This window comes from Cupressus sempervirens, chromosome 3, assembly GCF_028749045.1.
Source record: "Cupressus sempervirens isolate cs-2001-9-10 chromosome 3, ASM2874904v1, whole genome shotgun sequence".
In the NCBI taxonomy this organism is placed as follows: Eukaryota; Viridiplantae; Streptophyta; class Pinopsida; order Cupressales; family Cupressaceae; genus Cupressus; species Cupressus sempervirens.
In genome coordinates, this window is record NC_143120.1 from 404,382,344 (window position 1) to 404,397,435 (window position 15,092).

Below are 15,092 nucleotides of genomic sequence, written 5' to 3' on the forward strand. Positions count from 1 at the left end.
CATAAAATTTTAGATCATTTACTTAAAATGGATGTGGATAAATTGAGAAGACTTGTAGCTACTATTCAACCCTTAAGTTTGTCTAAGAAAAGGTCAATGAATAAGAAGATAAGAGAAATTATGGCTAAATTTGATAACACTAAAACACTTGAACAAGCTTAGTTGCTTTCACTGTTGCTTACACAAAAGAAGTTGCAAGAGGCATTGAAATTGTTAGGTGTAGACACAACATCAAAGAAGAGAAGATTTTATAATATGCAAACTAATGTGATTGAAAATGTTAAACAAGGTTTGAGAAACATAGGCAAACACTGTCAAACTAAAGATAAGTCCATAGCAAGAAAAGTGATGTTGATGTCTATTGTAAATAAGAATATGACCCAAAATAGACAAATGTCTTCAATTTCATCTAAAATGGGTTTTAGTAGGAGAATAATGAGAGAATATGTTAAGAGAAGATTAATTCTAGATGATAGTACTATGGAGGGCAATTGGGAAGTTATATGTAGAGCACCTCATTTTGATAAGATTGAAGAGGTATTAAAAAATTTAGTCATATCATTTTGGATTGATAACACTCATATTTCATCAAATAGTAGAGATGTTATCAGGCATAGGATTGCATCTAGTCAATATGAACATCATACAAAATATTGGTTGGACACAACACAACATGAGTTATATTTGTCATTTTGTAGTGAACATCCTAATGTAAAAGTTGAGCAAATGTTGTTTGAAAAATTGAAGCCATACTTTATGAGGTCAAAAAAAGTGTTTGAAACATAATGTTGTCGTCATCATGTTGATTTTGATCTCCACTATCAGGTATTTCAAAATTTTGTAGAAGACACATATGGTTTTCATGTTGCTCCTCCTAGTAGAGAAGTGAGTTTCTATCATCCATTCTATGTGAAAAAATAGATGATCTAGTTGGTCAAATAAATTGCATCAAAGGAATATGTGAAACATGTGGTGAATTGGCTTTGTTTCCTTTGGAAATTGAAAATATTTATGTAACAAAAAAATTGAATTGCAAAATTTACAAGTATGTGAAGAATGAAATAAAGTTGGGGAAAGAGAAAAAAAAAGGTTGGAATATGTTGAGGAGGAGTTACCTACTATAACATTTATGGATAGATTTAAAATTTTGATTCAACCTTATATTCATCATGCATTTTTTGCAAAGTGGCAAGCACAACAGTTTCAAACTTTGAGAGATAATTTCCCACTTGGAATGATTGTATTAGTTGTCGATTTTGCAGAGAACTATTCCTTTGTTCATTAGAAAGCAATTCAATTAGATTATTTCTTTTCTAAGTAGGTTACTATTATGGTACATGTTTGTTATAGACATGCATAGTTAGATTTGGATGGCGTTTAGAGTATAGTTCAAGCACAAGTAATTAAAAAGGAATATCATTTTTATATAAGTGATGATAAAGAACATGAAATTCATTATGTAGAACATTGCGTCAATATGTTCCTTTCTTATTTGAAAGATAAACACTGTGTTTGGTTTGATGGATGTGCCACATAGTTCAAATCATCTAGACCATTTTATGTGTTATGTAGATATCATTGCAATGAGAATATAAAACACATATGGAATTTCTTCAAGAGTGGCCATGGAAAAGGTGAACATGATAGTGTTGGACCTTGCATCAAACATACTCTTCGAAAGTATCAAATGAATTATCAAGGAGTTTGTGTAAATGATGCACATGATGTTGTTGAAAGGTGTAAGACACATTTTGTATCAAACGAGGTCGAGACATCATCAACAACGAGTTGATAGGTGCCATATAGAGTCTTTTGGGAGATAACAGGTATGGATGTGTACATCTGTTTAAATTTTATGCAATTAAGTTAGAAAAATTTATTGTTAAGTTTAATCTTTCAATTCATTAAAGTTCAAATTTAATTTGTCCATATTTTCAATTTAATGAACTTTCAGGTGTTAATAGAAAAAATATGCATGGTTGCAAGAGGATAGAAAAGACACATTCCTTACATTTAGTCATGAGTACAGATAATTACAATTAGACATTGAAGACAAGAGAATACTCATGTTCTTGTGATAGTTGCATTGATGAAGACTATCAATAATGCATCAATCAAACACATGGATATACAAGTGCATGGATTTCGGTACCACTTGATGTTACTGATACATTTGATAAATATGATTAAAATTTTGATGATATTCCATTGATTTCTGATGATTAGTATCATATCTCTAGATTGGTAAAAGTGGGTAAGTATCATAAAAATTAATCTCAACTTGTTATTTAATTATCAATTTGAACTATCTTTTATATATATATATATATATATATATTGTACACATGTATGTATACTTGTTATGCAAGAGATGTCTTTGCAGTGATTGTTGAGCCTGGAAATCATGAAGGTGTTAGTTATTATTTATTGCAATGTACTATAGAGAGGACAAAGTTATATGATCCTGAAGAAAGTAATGGAATGTTGTTTTCCATAGGTATTATACATACATGTGTGCACATAGATATATGAATAAATATATATCTAGGTAACTTTATATCTATCAAATTTTAAAATATTTAAATTTGTGGTGCAAGTTCTATTGTGATAGAGGGAACATATTTGAAGCAAGACAAAATAGTCCAACATGGAATACACTTTGTTAATTATCAACCTGACAACAAAGTTTTACAATACAACCACCTAGTCATTACTACCGAGCTTTGTCTACATCCAGTCAAATTTAAGTATTTATGTCGCAATTGGAGACTAGACAGTGAAGATCACGAGAAGATATTACAAGTTATAATTATATAGCATGGTTGAACTAACCTTTGAGATTTATTTTATAATAATTTGAATTAATTTAAAGTTGTTAGTCTACTATACATGGTCATAACTCTTAGTTTATTAGTTTATTAATGTGTTTTTAAATGTATACATTTTAATAATATTAATGTAATGCCTCGCCAAGGGATCCAAAGAATTTTACTAAATTTTCCAAACAAATTTTTTTTTAAAACATGAAAGATAAAACCAATCATAACATTTGCGGAAGCAATAGCAACAATTCAAATAAAAATAAACATAACATATATACATAACAGGCTACATTCTTTAAAGATCCCCTAACGTTGTATCACATCTAAATTAACTATTCATCTAACATCCCATCCTTATGAAATAGCAATGATACATCCAATGTACTTAAACAATATACAAGTGTCCTTTTGTAATTATATTTTAGTTTAGCTCAATCATCCACTATACATATCACAGGGTATGAAAAGCTTAAAAGAATAAACATCCAAGTAAATAAAGTACATTATCATCATCTAATATTAATCCATGATGCAATAACATAAATGAAACCACATATCATACATGATACATCATCACAAAAGATATAAACATCCATCACAAAGGACAACCATATATCACAAACATAAATAACTAAGTGCACGGTTCCTCCCAACCGTAAATAGCATCATTAGACCATCATGGATCCTAGCCATCCCTTCGTGTGTAACATTCCAAAGCAACGAAGAGATCATCGGTATTAATATAGTAGGGATGTCACTCCTAAAACATCCTACTAACATGCAAAGTAAAGCATAATAAATCATCAACTAACATATACAAAGTAAAGCAAATCATCAATATAAGAAACATACCAGTAAATACATCTATCATAAGGAATATTATCTATCATAATGCTCCAAGAACATAATGAAGAATAAATACCAACCAAGGATACTCCAGCCACGGTGTCTCGGATGGATCTCAAATGATAAGAGTGAAAATACACTACCACCCGACCACGTGGAACCTAAGTGGTCCACTCCCACCGTGCTGAAGAGATAATCTCAAGTCCCAAATAGGATATCAATACACAGCATAAAAAGTTCAAGAATCTTGAAAGTATACTAACTCAAAGTTTCCATCACACAAAACTGACATCTAATTTCCAGAGGCACACAAAGACATGTAAGAAACCTACTTTGCAAGCGGGAAAGTGTCATCACAATTATCACGTACAAGTTACTCTGGCAGTTAGCTAAACTCCACAGGTCCATACTGATCTCATGTGGCCACTAGTATCCTCTCATACTGACGAGGCATACTATGGAATGCACGGTCGCAACCATGCATTCTCACTACTCTCATCCTAGCCTGTACAAGCACTCAAGGCATGGGTGAGAACATCAAAACAATTATCTTTTCTAGGTTCATTTAATCCCCATGTAGTGTGTAAATGTTATCACTTATTAATCAAACTTACAATGAGTTACCCTGGCAACCACTTAGGGCCTCGGCCCCCATTGCAAGCCACTTCCCGACACTACAAGTAGATTACCTACCCTAAGCTCATGGAATCATAAATTTCAAAATCATAAAAGATAATCTATAATAAATTCATCAAATATGCATAAAAGCATCAAATATCCATAATAAGAATCATCAAATCTCCAAGATAAGAATCATCAAATCTCCATGAGCATCTGAAAAAGCATCCATAGAAAATATGACCACAACAGTTCTCTATTGGCAACTGAAGGCATCACTGATAATCATTAGTGTCAATTGGTTCTCAATAACCAAAATATATCTCAAGATAAATGGTTCTCAACAAGCAACCAAGAATATCACAAAATCATACTGATCGAAGACTCCAAAATGGTTGAGTCAAACATGTCACAACATGACATCATCAAGAAATAAATCCATATTTCAGTCCCATCATGGCGACTAGAAAGTAATCCAAGGATAACTGATCGATGACTCAAAAATGATTAGCTCAAGCATCTCAGATATATATACCTCTCAGCTTCACACATGAAGGCTAAAGAACAAATACAAATATTTCATAGAGCATACGATCGCATAACTATGGTTGGGCTTATAAAGATCAAGACCAAATAAGATCAACATGTCATCACATCGCATAACCCCCAAGCCTCTGGTAACAACCTAGGACTGGTCAACACCAGTCAACCCAAAACCCAAAACAAGAAGCATATAGAATACACCATGCAAACACATGTTTTGGTATACTAAATTCACATAGTTAAATAATGTATAGGAGTTTCCAGTTTTCTATTTGCAAGTATACTTCAAGTGTTTTAAGTTTCATCATTTGACCTACAAGTCAACCCAATTGTTTCCCCGATAGCATTACCCTTCCATTATTAAGAATTACATTCTAAGAATAACTTAAGGATAAATATTTACTCATTAAATCATTTGCTTTACTTGCTAAGATCCATAATACTAATTGGATAACTCTTCCTTAATGTTACTTCTACATTTCAACATAATCAAAAGATCATTATTCATTCATAAAAGAACTAATTATCAATCTTTGAATAAGAAGATTATAACTTAATTAAAATGATCAATTTAATCCACCAATTAACTTAGGTGCACAATTCCATGATCCATTAACATTTTAATGGTTAAAACTCAATTAAGTTTCTCTAACACTTAAGCCTCTTAATTATAATAATTATTAAATTGTCACTAATAACTATTAAAATATCTAAGTCATTATTCAAGTCATTAAAATAAGACTCATCAACTTCAATGTAGATACTACACAACTTTACTAAAAGAATCGATATATCATATCGATTAAAAAATTTGTTACATAACTTAATTATTAATTAAATCTAATTAACTCTAATTAATTCAATTAATAATTACAAATTCAGTTGACTAATAACTAACAATAGTTTGTACGTAAAAAATCATCTACAATCCAAATATTCATATTAATAGTTCAATAACTTGTTAATAACAAGCTATGTTGGAAATCTTATTAATAAATCTATAATGACCACCTTCGCCATTCTATCAATGAAAACTAACTTTTCTTTGACAAAATCCTATTATTGATAATCATTTAGTTAAACCTCATTTGATTCAACTAATTATCAATCAATTATATTCTATTTCATTAACATTAAGATTACTAATAGTTTAATAACTAATAACAAGTTAAAAATAAATCTACGATAATAGATTCTTTATTATTTTTGCTAACAATGATGTCACTAGTAAATTAAATATAACTTCCTTAAGAATCGTTCTCTGGATAAGATTTACCACTAATCAATAGGTAATCATTTGTCCAAAATAATTTTTGATGATTTTAAGTATAATGATCACCAACTTCATTAATCACAATTTCATTCATGATAATATGAATTCATTTCCATTGTATTTTTCCCCCCTTAATTTGATCTCAACTAAATTCTTAATACTATACTTCAATTATTAACTAATCTCAATTAGATTGAACTTAATTGAATCAATTAATAATTATATAAACTTATATATACTATCTTTCATTAATAATTTGTTAAACTTAACAATTATTAATAAATAATAACTCACTAATAATTTCAATATTCAATTATAATGATTGATATTCGAACCAATCAATGAATAACAACTAAATCATTAGTATCTCTTTTCCTTTAATTTTCTCTCATCCATTTACTTAGATTGACAAATAATTAATTACACTTCTTCTACTATTAACTAATCTTAATTAAATTTAATTTAATTAGATTAGATAATAAACCATATAAAATTAATGCATTTCAATAATATCTTTAATTCATTCCATACTTTTATATATTATTTTTGTGAAGTTTAAGCATAAAGAACTCTTGGTTATGAGAAATGGAGAAATATTTGTCCTTGAAAAAAATAGTCTTAGTACGACGGCCATATCTCTCTAATGAACAATTGGATCGGGCTGAAATTGAAATATGTTGGAGAGGGTAAAGTTGCACCAATTTTGATTGGAGCGATCGAAAAAATTCGATCCCGATAAAAGGTTATGAATGACTGAGTTCGGGTCTATCCAAGGGGTAGCGACAGGACAATCTGTGATGAATTAATAATTTGCTCTTAAAATATAATTGTTCTCTAAATTTACCCATTCATCCATCTAATAGGTTTGTCCATGCGCATCTGAAAATATAATTTGATAGAAAGATTACATCTAATCATACGAATTTTCAACTTAGAATTTCTATTTTAATTTCAAATCTTGTCTATCTAATTTCACAATATAAATTCAAACCCAAACTCGATTAAGATCTAATTATTTCTCCTTAATTGGATCTAAGATTTTTTAATTATTTTCTTCTCATCCAAATATAATATCTAGATTTCAATTTCAAATACAGAGAGTATTCAGACACATAAAACAAATATGATGAAGACAGGAAGAGAAAGAGTGCAAAGGAAATATGAGAATATCACGAGTGCACCTGGACACTGATACTAATTTGCCATGCCTCAGAAGTCCATAAAAAATCTCTTCCTTCTCCATCATTCACAATTCTTCCAAGAATCCAAGCCGATCGAATACTCCAAGTGATTAGAAGAGCTAGACAGAGCATAGAAGCAAGTAGAAAATATATGAGCATATGAATCTTCTCCCATGCATGTAAGCTTTGAAGTTTCTATTTTTTTTTTAGCTTGTAGCTTGAGTCTTCCATTAAGGTTGTAGCTTCCATTAAGCTTTTTTTTAATTTAAGCTTCTATGAATGCCTGAATATCAAGAGCTCTCAAGAAACCTTTAGAATGCTTCTTGAAACCGCTGAAAGGTGTCACCAACTAAGCATGGGTCTTTTCCAATTCTTTTTTGATGAGTTATAGAATTGTAGACACCTTGTGCTTAATTGATGCACTAACCCCCGCGTTGTTGACACATGTTAATTCTCATGCAAGCTTATAACTCCAATTTACTTTTTAAATAATTTCTATTTAAATTTTATAACTTTCATTTTAATTTTTATAACTTTTATTATTATTATTTTATTTATTACTTTATTATTATTTTATAATTATTATTAATTTTAATTTCTAGTTTTCTTTTATTTAATTTCTTTTCTCCAATAATCCGCATTTAATTAATTACAATCAAAATATCAAAGATCATGATATTTTATTATTATTTTTAAATAAATAATTTATTAATTAAATCTATTTATTAAGACTTAATTAATGAAAAATTCATCATAGACCTCCGAGATAAAATATGAAAACCCATCATAGAACAAATCATACAAAATAAATCTAAAGGGTTAAAAATCACGAAATATGTCATCCAACACATTCAGTGGGTATTCAACTTAGATACTTGTCCTAATTTTTCAATTAGGACAAATGGCTCAAAGGGTTGGGATTTGGACTTGAGAATTTATCTCCCCTCTCTTATCATTGAGATAATGTGATAGGGTATGCTCATCTTGGCAATTCAGAGAAGTCGATACCCGGTACCTGCAACTTGCATACAAATTATGCATGTACAAACACAATATATACTAAACTAAATAGACAATGGTAGGAAGTGGTGCATCATGTAGATCCCGACTAGCAGGTGACTACGATTCCCTTCTTTAACCACATCAGACATGCCATACAAAAGCAAACATGCAAGGCAAACACGCACACCATACACATGCAAGTATGGGGTAAGTATCCATAAGAAAGCACATATGATGATAAATCATCTTACTAATCATCATTAATAATTGAAAACAATGTAATAATCATCATCAATAATTGTGAACACTAAAAATAATCATCACACATATATGAAAAGTAGAGTCTAAGTAATCTCATCACGTAATAAACTAAATCCATAGCACAATATCTGATGATCTCAAAAGAACGCTGCTAACCAACAACATAAAACTAGTTCTAAAAGATTTCAGCAACGATAACAAAATATGAACTATGGGTAGGCGCTACATCCACCCCCCCCGGGATTAGGCTTACTCCTGGAAGCCTAGAAGAATGAGAAACTAAGATACTCACTATATGGGTCCCATTGAACCCTTTCCCTCTGTAGGGAAACATGTTTCCACTGAGGATATTACAACACCTTTAGAGCATTATGATTCTGGTTTAATGGTAAACCGAAAATCATATCGATCCAACATTCATTCTTTTGAAAACTACTAAGATAGATCCTTTAATTCATTCTAAACAAGAGCAACTTAATGATTGCAAAGATAAACAGAAGTTTACTACCTTACAATATAGATAAAAGATACATGTTTTGTAGCTAAAAATGAGTTTCAATTTTTAGTTTTGCTTTCGTTTAGATTTTCAGTAAATTTTTTTGTTTTGAAAGCTAAGTGTTGAAATATAAAAAAAATATGCAAGTAACAGTTTTAAGTTCTATTTCAGTTCACCTAGTTTCAAGTTTTCAGTTTGAAAAAGATACACATGATAGTTTTAAGTTTTCGTTTTATTCAACTAGTTAATAATTAGTAGCATTCCAATATACCTAGAGCTCCCAATGTTGATACTTGGGCTATGATACCAAATTTAATGCCCCGCCAAGGGATCCAAAGAATTTTACTAAGTTTGCCAAACAATTTTTTTTTTAAAACATGAAAGATAAAACCAATCATAACATTTGTGGAAGCAATAGCAACAATTCAAATGAAAATAAACATAACATATATACATAACAGGCTACATTCTTTAAAGATCTCTTAACGTTATATCATATCTAAATTAACTATTCATCTAACATCCCATCCTTATGAAATAACAATGATACATCCAATGTACTTAAACAATATATAAGTGTCCTTTTGTAATTATATTTTAGTTTAGCTCAATCATCCACTGTACATATCACAGGGTATGAAAAGCTTAAAAGAATAAACATCCAAGTAAATAAAGTATATCATCATCATCATCTAATATTAATCCATGATGCAATAACATAAATAAAACCACATATCATACATGATACATCATCACAAAAGATATAAACATCCATCACAAAGGATAACCATATATCACAAACATAAATAACTAAGTGCACGGTTCCTCCCAACCGTAAATCGCATCATTAGACCATCGTGGATCCTAGCCATCCCTCTGTGTGTAACATTCCAAAGCACTGAAGAGATCATTAGTATTAACATAGTAGGGATGTCACTCCTAAAACATCCTACTAACATGCAAAGTAAAGAATAATAAATCATCAACTAACATATGCAAAGTAAAAAAAATTATCAATATAAGAAACATACCAGTAAATACATCCATCATAAGGTATATTATCTATCATAATGCTCCAAGAACATAATGAAGAATAAATACCAACCAAGGATACTCTAGCCACAGTGTCTCGGACGGATCTCAAATGATAAGAGTGAAAATACACTACCACCCGACCGCGTGGAACCTAAGTGGTCCACTCTCACCGTGCTGAAGAGATAATCTCAAGTCCCAAACAGGATATCAATACACATAGCATAAAAAGTTCAGGAATCCTAAAAGTATACTAACTCAAAAGTTCCATCACACAAAATCGACATCTAATTCTCAGAGGCACACAAAGACATGTAGGAAACCTACTCTGCAAGCGGGAAAGTGTCATCGCAATTATCACGTACAAGTTACCCTAGCAATTAGCTAAACTCCACAGGTCCATACTGATCTCATGCGGCCACTAGTATCCCATCATACTGACGAGGCATACTACGGAATGCACAGTCGCAACCATGCGTTCTCACTACTCCCATCCTAGCCTGTACAAGCACTCAAGGCATGGGTGAGAAAATCAAAAAAATTATCTTTTTAGGTTCATTTAATCTCCATTTAGTGTGTAAATGTTATCACTTATTAATCAAACTTACATTGAGTTACCCTGGCAGCCACTTAGGGCCCCGACATCCATTGCAAGCCACTTTCCAACACTACAAGTAGATTACCTACCCTAAGCTCATGGCATCATAAATCTGAAAATCATAAAAGATAATATATAATAAATTCATCAAATATGCATAAAAGCATCAAATATCCATAATAAGAATCATCAAATCTCCAAGATAAGAATCATCAAATCTCCATGAGCATCTTAAAAAGCATTCATAGAAAATCATGACCACAATAGTTCTCTATTGACAACTGAAGGCATCACTGATAATCATAAGTGTCAATTGGTTCTCAATAACCAAAATATATCTCAAGATAAATGGTTCTCAACAAGAAACCAAGAATATCTCAAAATCATACTAATCGAAGACTCCAAAATGGTTGAGTCAAACATGTCACAACATGACATCATCAAGAAATAAATTCATATTTCAGTCCCATCATGGCGACTAGAAAGTAATCCAAAGATAACTGATCGATGACTCAAAAATGATTAGCTCAAGCATCTCAGATATATATACCTCTTAGCTTCACACATGAAGGCTGAAAAACAAATACAAACATTTGATAGAGCATACGATCACATAACTATGGTTGGGCTTATAAAGATCAAGACCAAATAAGATCAACATGTCATCACATCTCATAACCTCCGAGCCTCTAGTAACAACCTAGGACTGGTCAACACTAGTCAACCCAAAACCCAAAACAAGAAGCATATAGAATACACCATGCAGACACATGTTTTGGTATACTAAATTCACATAGTTGAATAATGTGTAAGAGTTTTCTATTTTCTGTTTGCAAGTATACTTCAAGTGTTTTAAGTTTCATCATTTGACCTACAAGTCAACCCAATTGTTTCCCCGATAGCATTACCCTTCCATTATTAAGAATTACATTATAAGAATAACATAAGGATACATATTTACTCATTAAATCATTTGCTTTACTTGCTAAGATCCATAGTACTAATTGGATAACTCTTTCTTAATGTTACTTCTACATTTCAACATAATCAAACGATCATTATTCATTCATAAAAGAATCAATTATCAATCTTCGAATACGAAGATTATAACTTAATTAAAATGATCAATTTAATCCACCAATTAACTTAGGTGCAAAATTTCATGATCCATTAACATTTTAATGGTTAAAACTGAATTAAGTTTCTCTAACACTTAAGCCTCTTAATTATAATCATTATTAAATTGTCACTAATAACCGTTAAAATATCTAAGTCATTATTCAAGTCATTAAAATAAGACTCATCAACTTTAATGTAGATACTACACAACTTTACTAAAAGAATCGATATATCATATCAATTAAAAAATTTGTTACATAACTTAATTATTAATTAAATCTAATTAACTCTAATTAATTCAATTAATAATTACAAATCCAGTTGACTAATAACTAACAATAGTTTGTACGTAAAAGGTCATCTACAATCCAAATATTCATATTAATAGTTCAATAACTTGTTAATAACAAGCTATGTTGAGAATCTTATTAATAAATCTATAATGACCACCTTCGCCATTCTATCAATGAAAACTAACTTTTTTTTGACAAACCCGTATTATTGATAATTATTTAGTTAAACCTCATTTGATTCAACTAATTATCAATCAACTATATTCCATTTCATTAACATTAGGATTAGTAATAGTTTAATAACTAATAACGAGTTAAAAATAAATCTACGATAACAGATTCTTTATTATTTTTGCTAACAATGATGTCACTAGTAAATTAAATATAACTTCCTTAAGAATCGTTCCTCGGATAAGATTTACCAATAATAAATAGGTAATCATTTGTCCAAAATAATCTTTGATGATTCTAAGTATAATGATCACCAACTTCATTAATCAAAATTTCATTCATGATAACATGAATTCATTTCCATTGTATTTTTCCTCCCTTAATTTGATCTCAACTAAATTCTTAATACTATACTTCAATTATTAACTAATCTCAATTAGATTGAACTTAATTGAATCAATTAATAATTATATAAACTTATATATACTATCTTTCATTAATAATTTGTTAAACTTAACAATTATTAATAAATAATAACTCACTAATAATTTCAATATTCAATTATAATGATTGATATTCGAACCAATCAATGAATAACAACTAAATCATTAGTATCTCTTTTCCTTTAATTTTCTCTCATCCATTTACATAGATTGACTAATAATTAATTACACTTCTTCTACTATTAACTAATCTGAATTAAATTTGATTTAATTAGATTAGATAATAAACCATATAAAATTAATGCATTTCAATAATATCTTTAATTCATTCCATGCTTTTCTATATATAATTTTTGTGAAGTTTAAGCATAAAGAACTCTTGGTTATGGGAAATGGAGAAATATCTGTCTTTAAACAAAACAGTCTCAGTACGATGGTCATATCTCCCTAATGAACTGTTGGATCAGGCTGAAATTGAAATATGTTGGAGAGGGCCAAGTTGCGCCAATTTTGATTGGAGCGATCGAAAAACTTCGATCTCGATAAAAAGTTATGAATGACTGAGTTCGGGTCTATCCAAGGGGCAGCGACAGGACAATCTGTGATGAATTAAGAATTTCCTCTTAAAATGTAATTGTTTTCTAAATTTACCCATTCATCTATCTAATAGGTTTTTCCATACGCATTTGAAAATATAATTTGATAGAAAGATTACATCTAATCATACGAATTTTTAACTTAGAATTTTTATTTTAATTTCAAATCTTGTCTATCTAATTTCACAATATAAATTCGAACCCAAACCCGATTAAAATCTAATTATTTCTCCTTAATTGGATCTAGAATTTTTTTATTGTTTTCTTCTCATCCAAATATAATATCTACATTCCAATTTCAAATACAGAGATTATTCAGACACATAAAATAGATATGATGAAGACAGGAAGAGAAAGAGTGCAAAGGGAATATGAGAATATCATGAGTGCACCTGGACACTGATACTAATTTGTCATGCCTCAGAAATCCATAGAAAATCCCTTCCTTCTCCATCATTCACAATTCTTCCAAGAATCCAAGCCAATCGAATCCTCTAAGTGATTAGAAGAGCTAGAAGGAGCATAGAAGCAAATAGAAAATATATGAGCATATGAATCTTCTCCCATGCATGTAAGCTTTGAAGTTTTTATTTTATTTTTAGCTTGTAGCTCGAGGCTTCCATTAAGCTTATAGCTTCCATTAAGCTTTTTTTTTATTTAAGCTTCTATGAATGCCTGAATATCAAGAGCTCTCAAGAAACCTTTGGAATGCTTCTTGAAACCGCTGAAAGGTGTCACCAACTAAGCATGGGTCTTTTCCAATTCTTTTTTGATGAGTCATAGAATTGTAGACACCTTGTGCTTAATTGATGCACTAACTCCCGTGTTGTTGACACATATTAATTCTCATGCAAGCTTATAACTCCAATTTACATTTTAAATCATTTCTATTTAAATTTTATAACTTTCATTTTAATTTTTATAACTTTTATTATTATTATTTTATTTATTACTTTATTATTATTTTATAATGATTATTAATTTTAATTTCTAGTTTTTTTTAATTTAATTCTTTTTTTCCAATAATTCACATTTAATTAATTACAATCAAAATATCAAAGATCATGATATTTTATTAATTTTTTCAAATAAATAATTTATTAATTAAATCTATTTATTAAGACTTAATTAATTGAAAATTCACCATAGAACTCCAAGATAAAATATGAAAACCCATCATAGAACAAATCATACAAAATAAATCTAAAAGGTTAAAAATCACAAAATATGTCATCCGACAGATTCGGTGGGTATTCAACTTAGATACTTCTCCTAATTTTTCAATTAGAACAAATGGCTCAAAGGGTTTAAATTTGGACTTGAGAATTTATCTCCCCTCTGTTATCATTGAGATAATGTGATAGGGTATGCTCATCCTGGCAATTCAGGAAAGTCGATACTCGGTACCTGCAACCTGCATAAAAATCATGCATGTACAAATACAATATATACTAAACTAAACAGACAATGGTAGGAAGTGGTGCATTGTGTAGATCTTGATTAGCAGGTGACTACGACTCCCTTCCTTAACCACATCAGACACGCCATACAAAAGCAAACATGCAAGGCAAACACGCAAATCATACACATGCAAGTATGGGGTAAATATCCATAAAAAAGCACATATGATGATAAATCATCTTACTAATCATCATTAATAATTGAAAGCAATGTAATAATCAGCATCAATAATTGTGAACACTAAAAATAATCATCATACATACATGAAATGTAGAGTCTAAGTAATCTCATCACATAATAAATTGAATCCATAGCACAATATCTGATAATCTCAAAA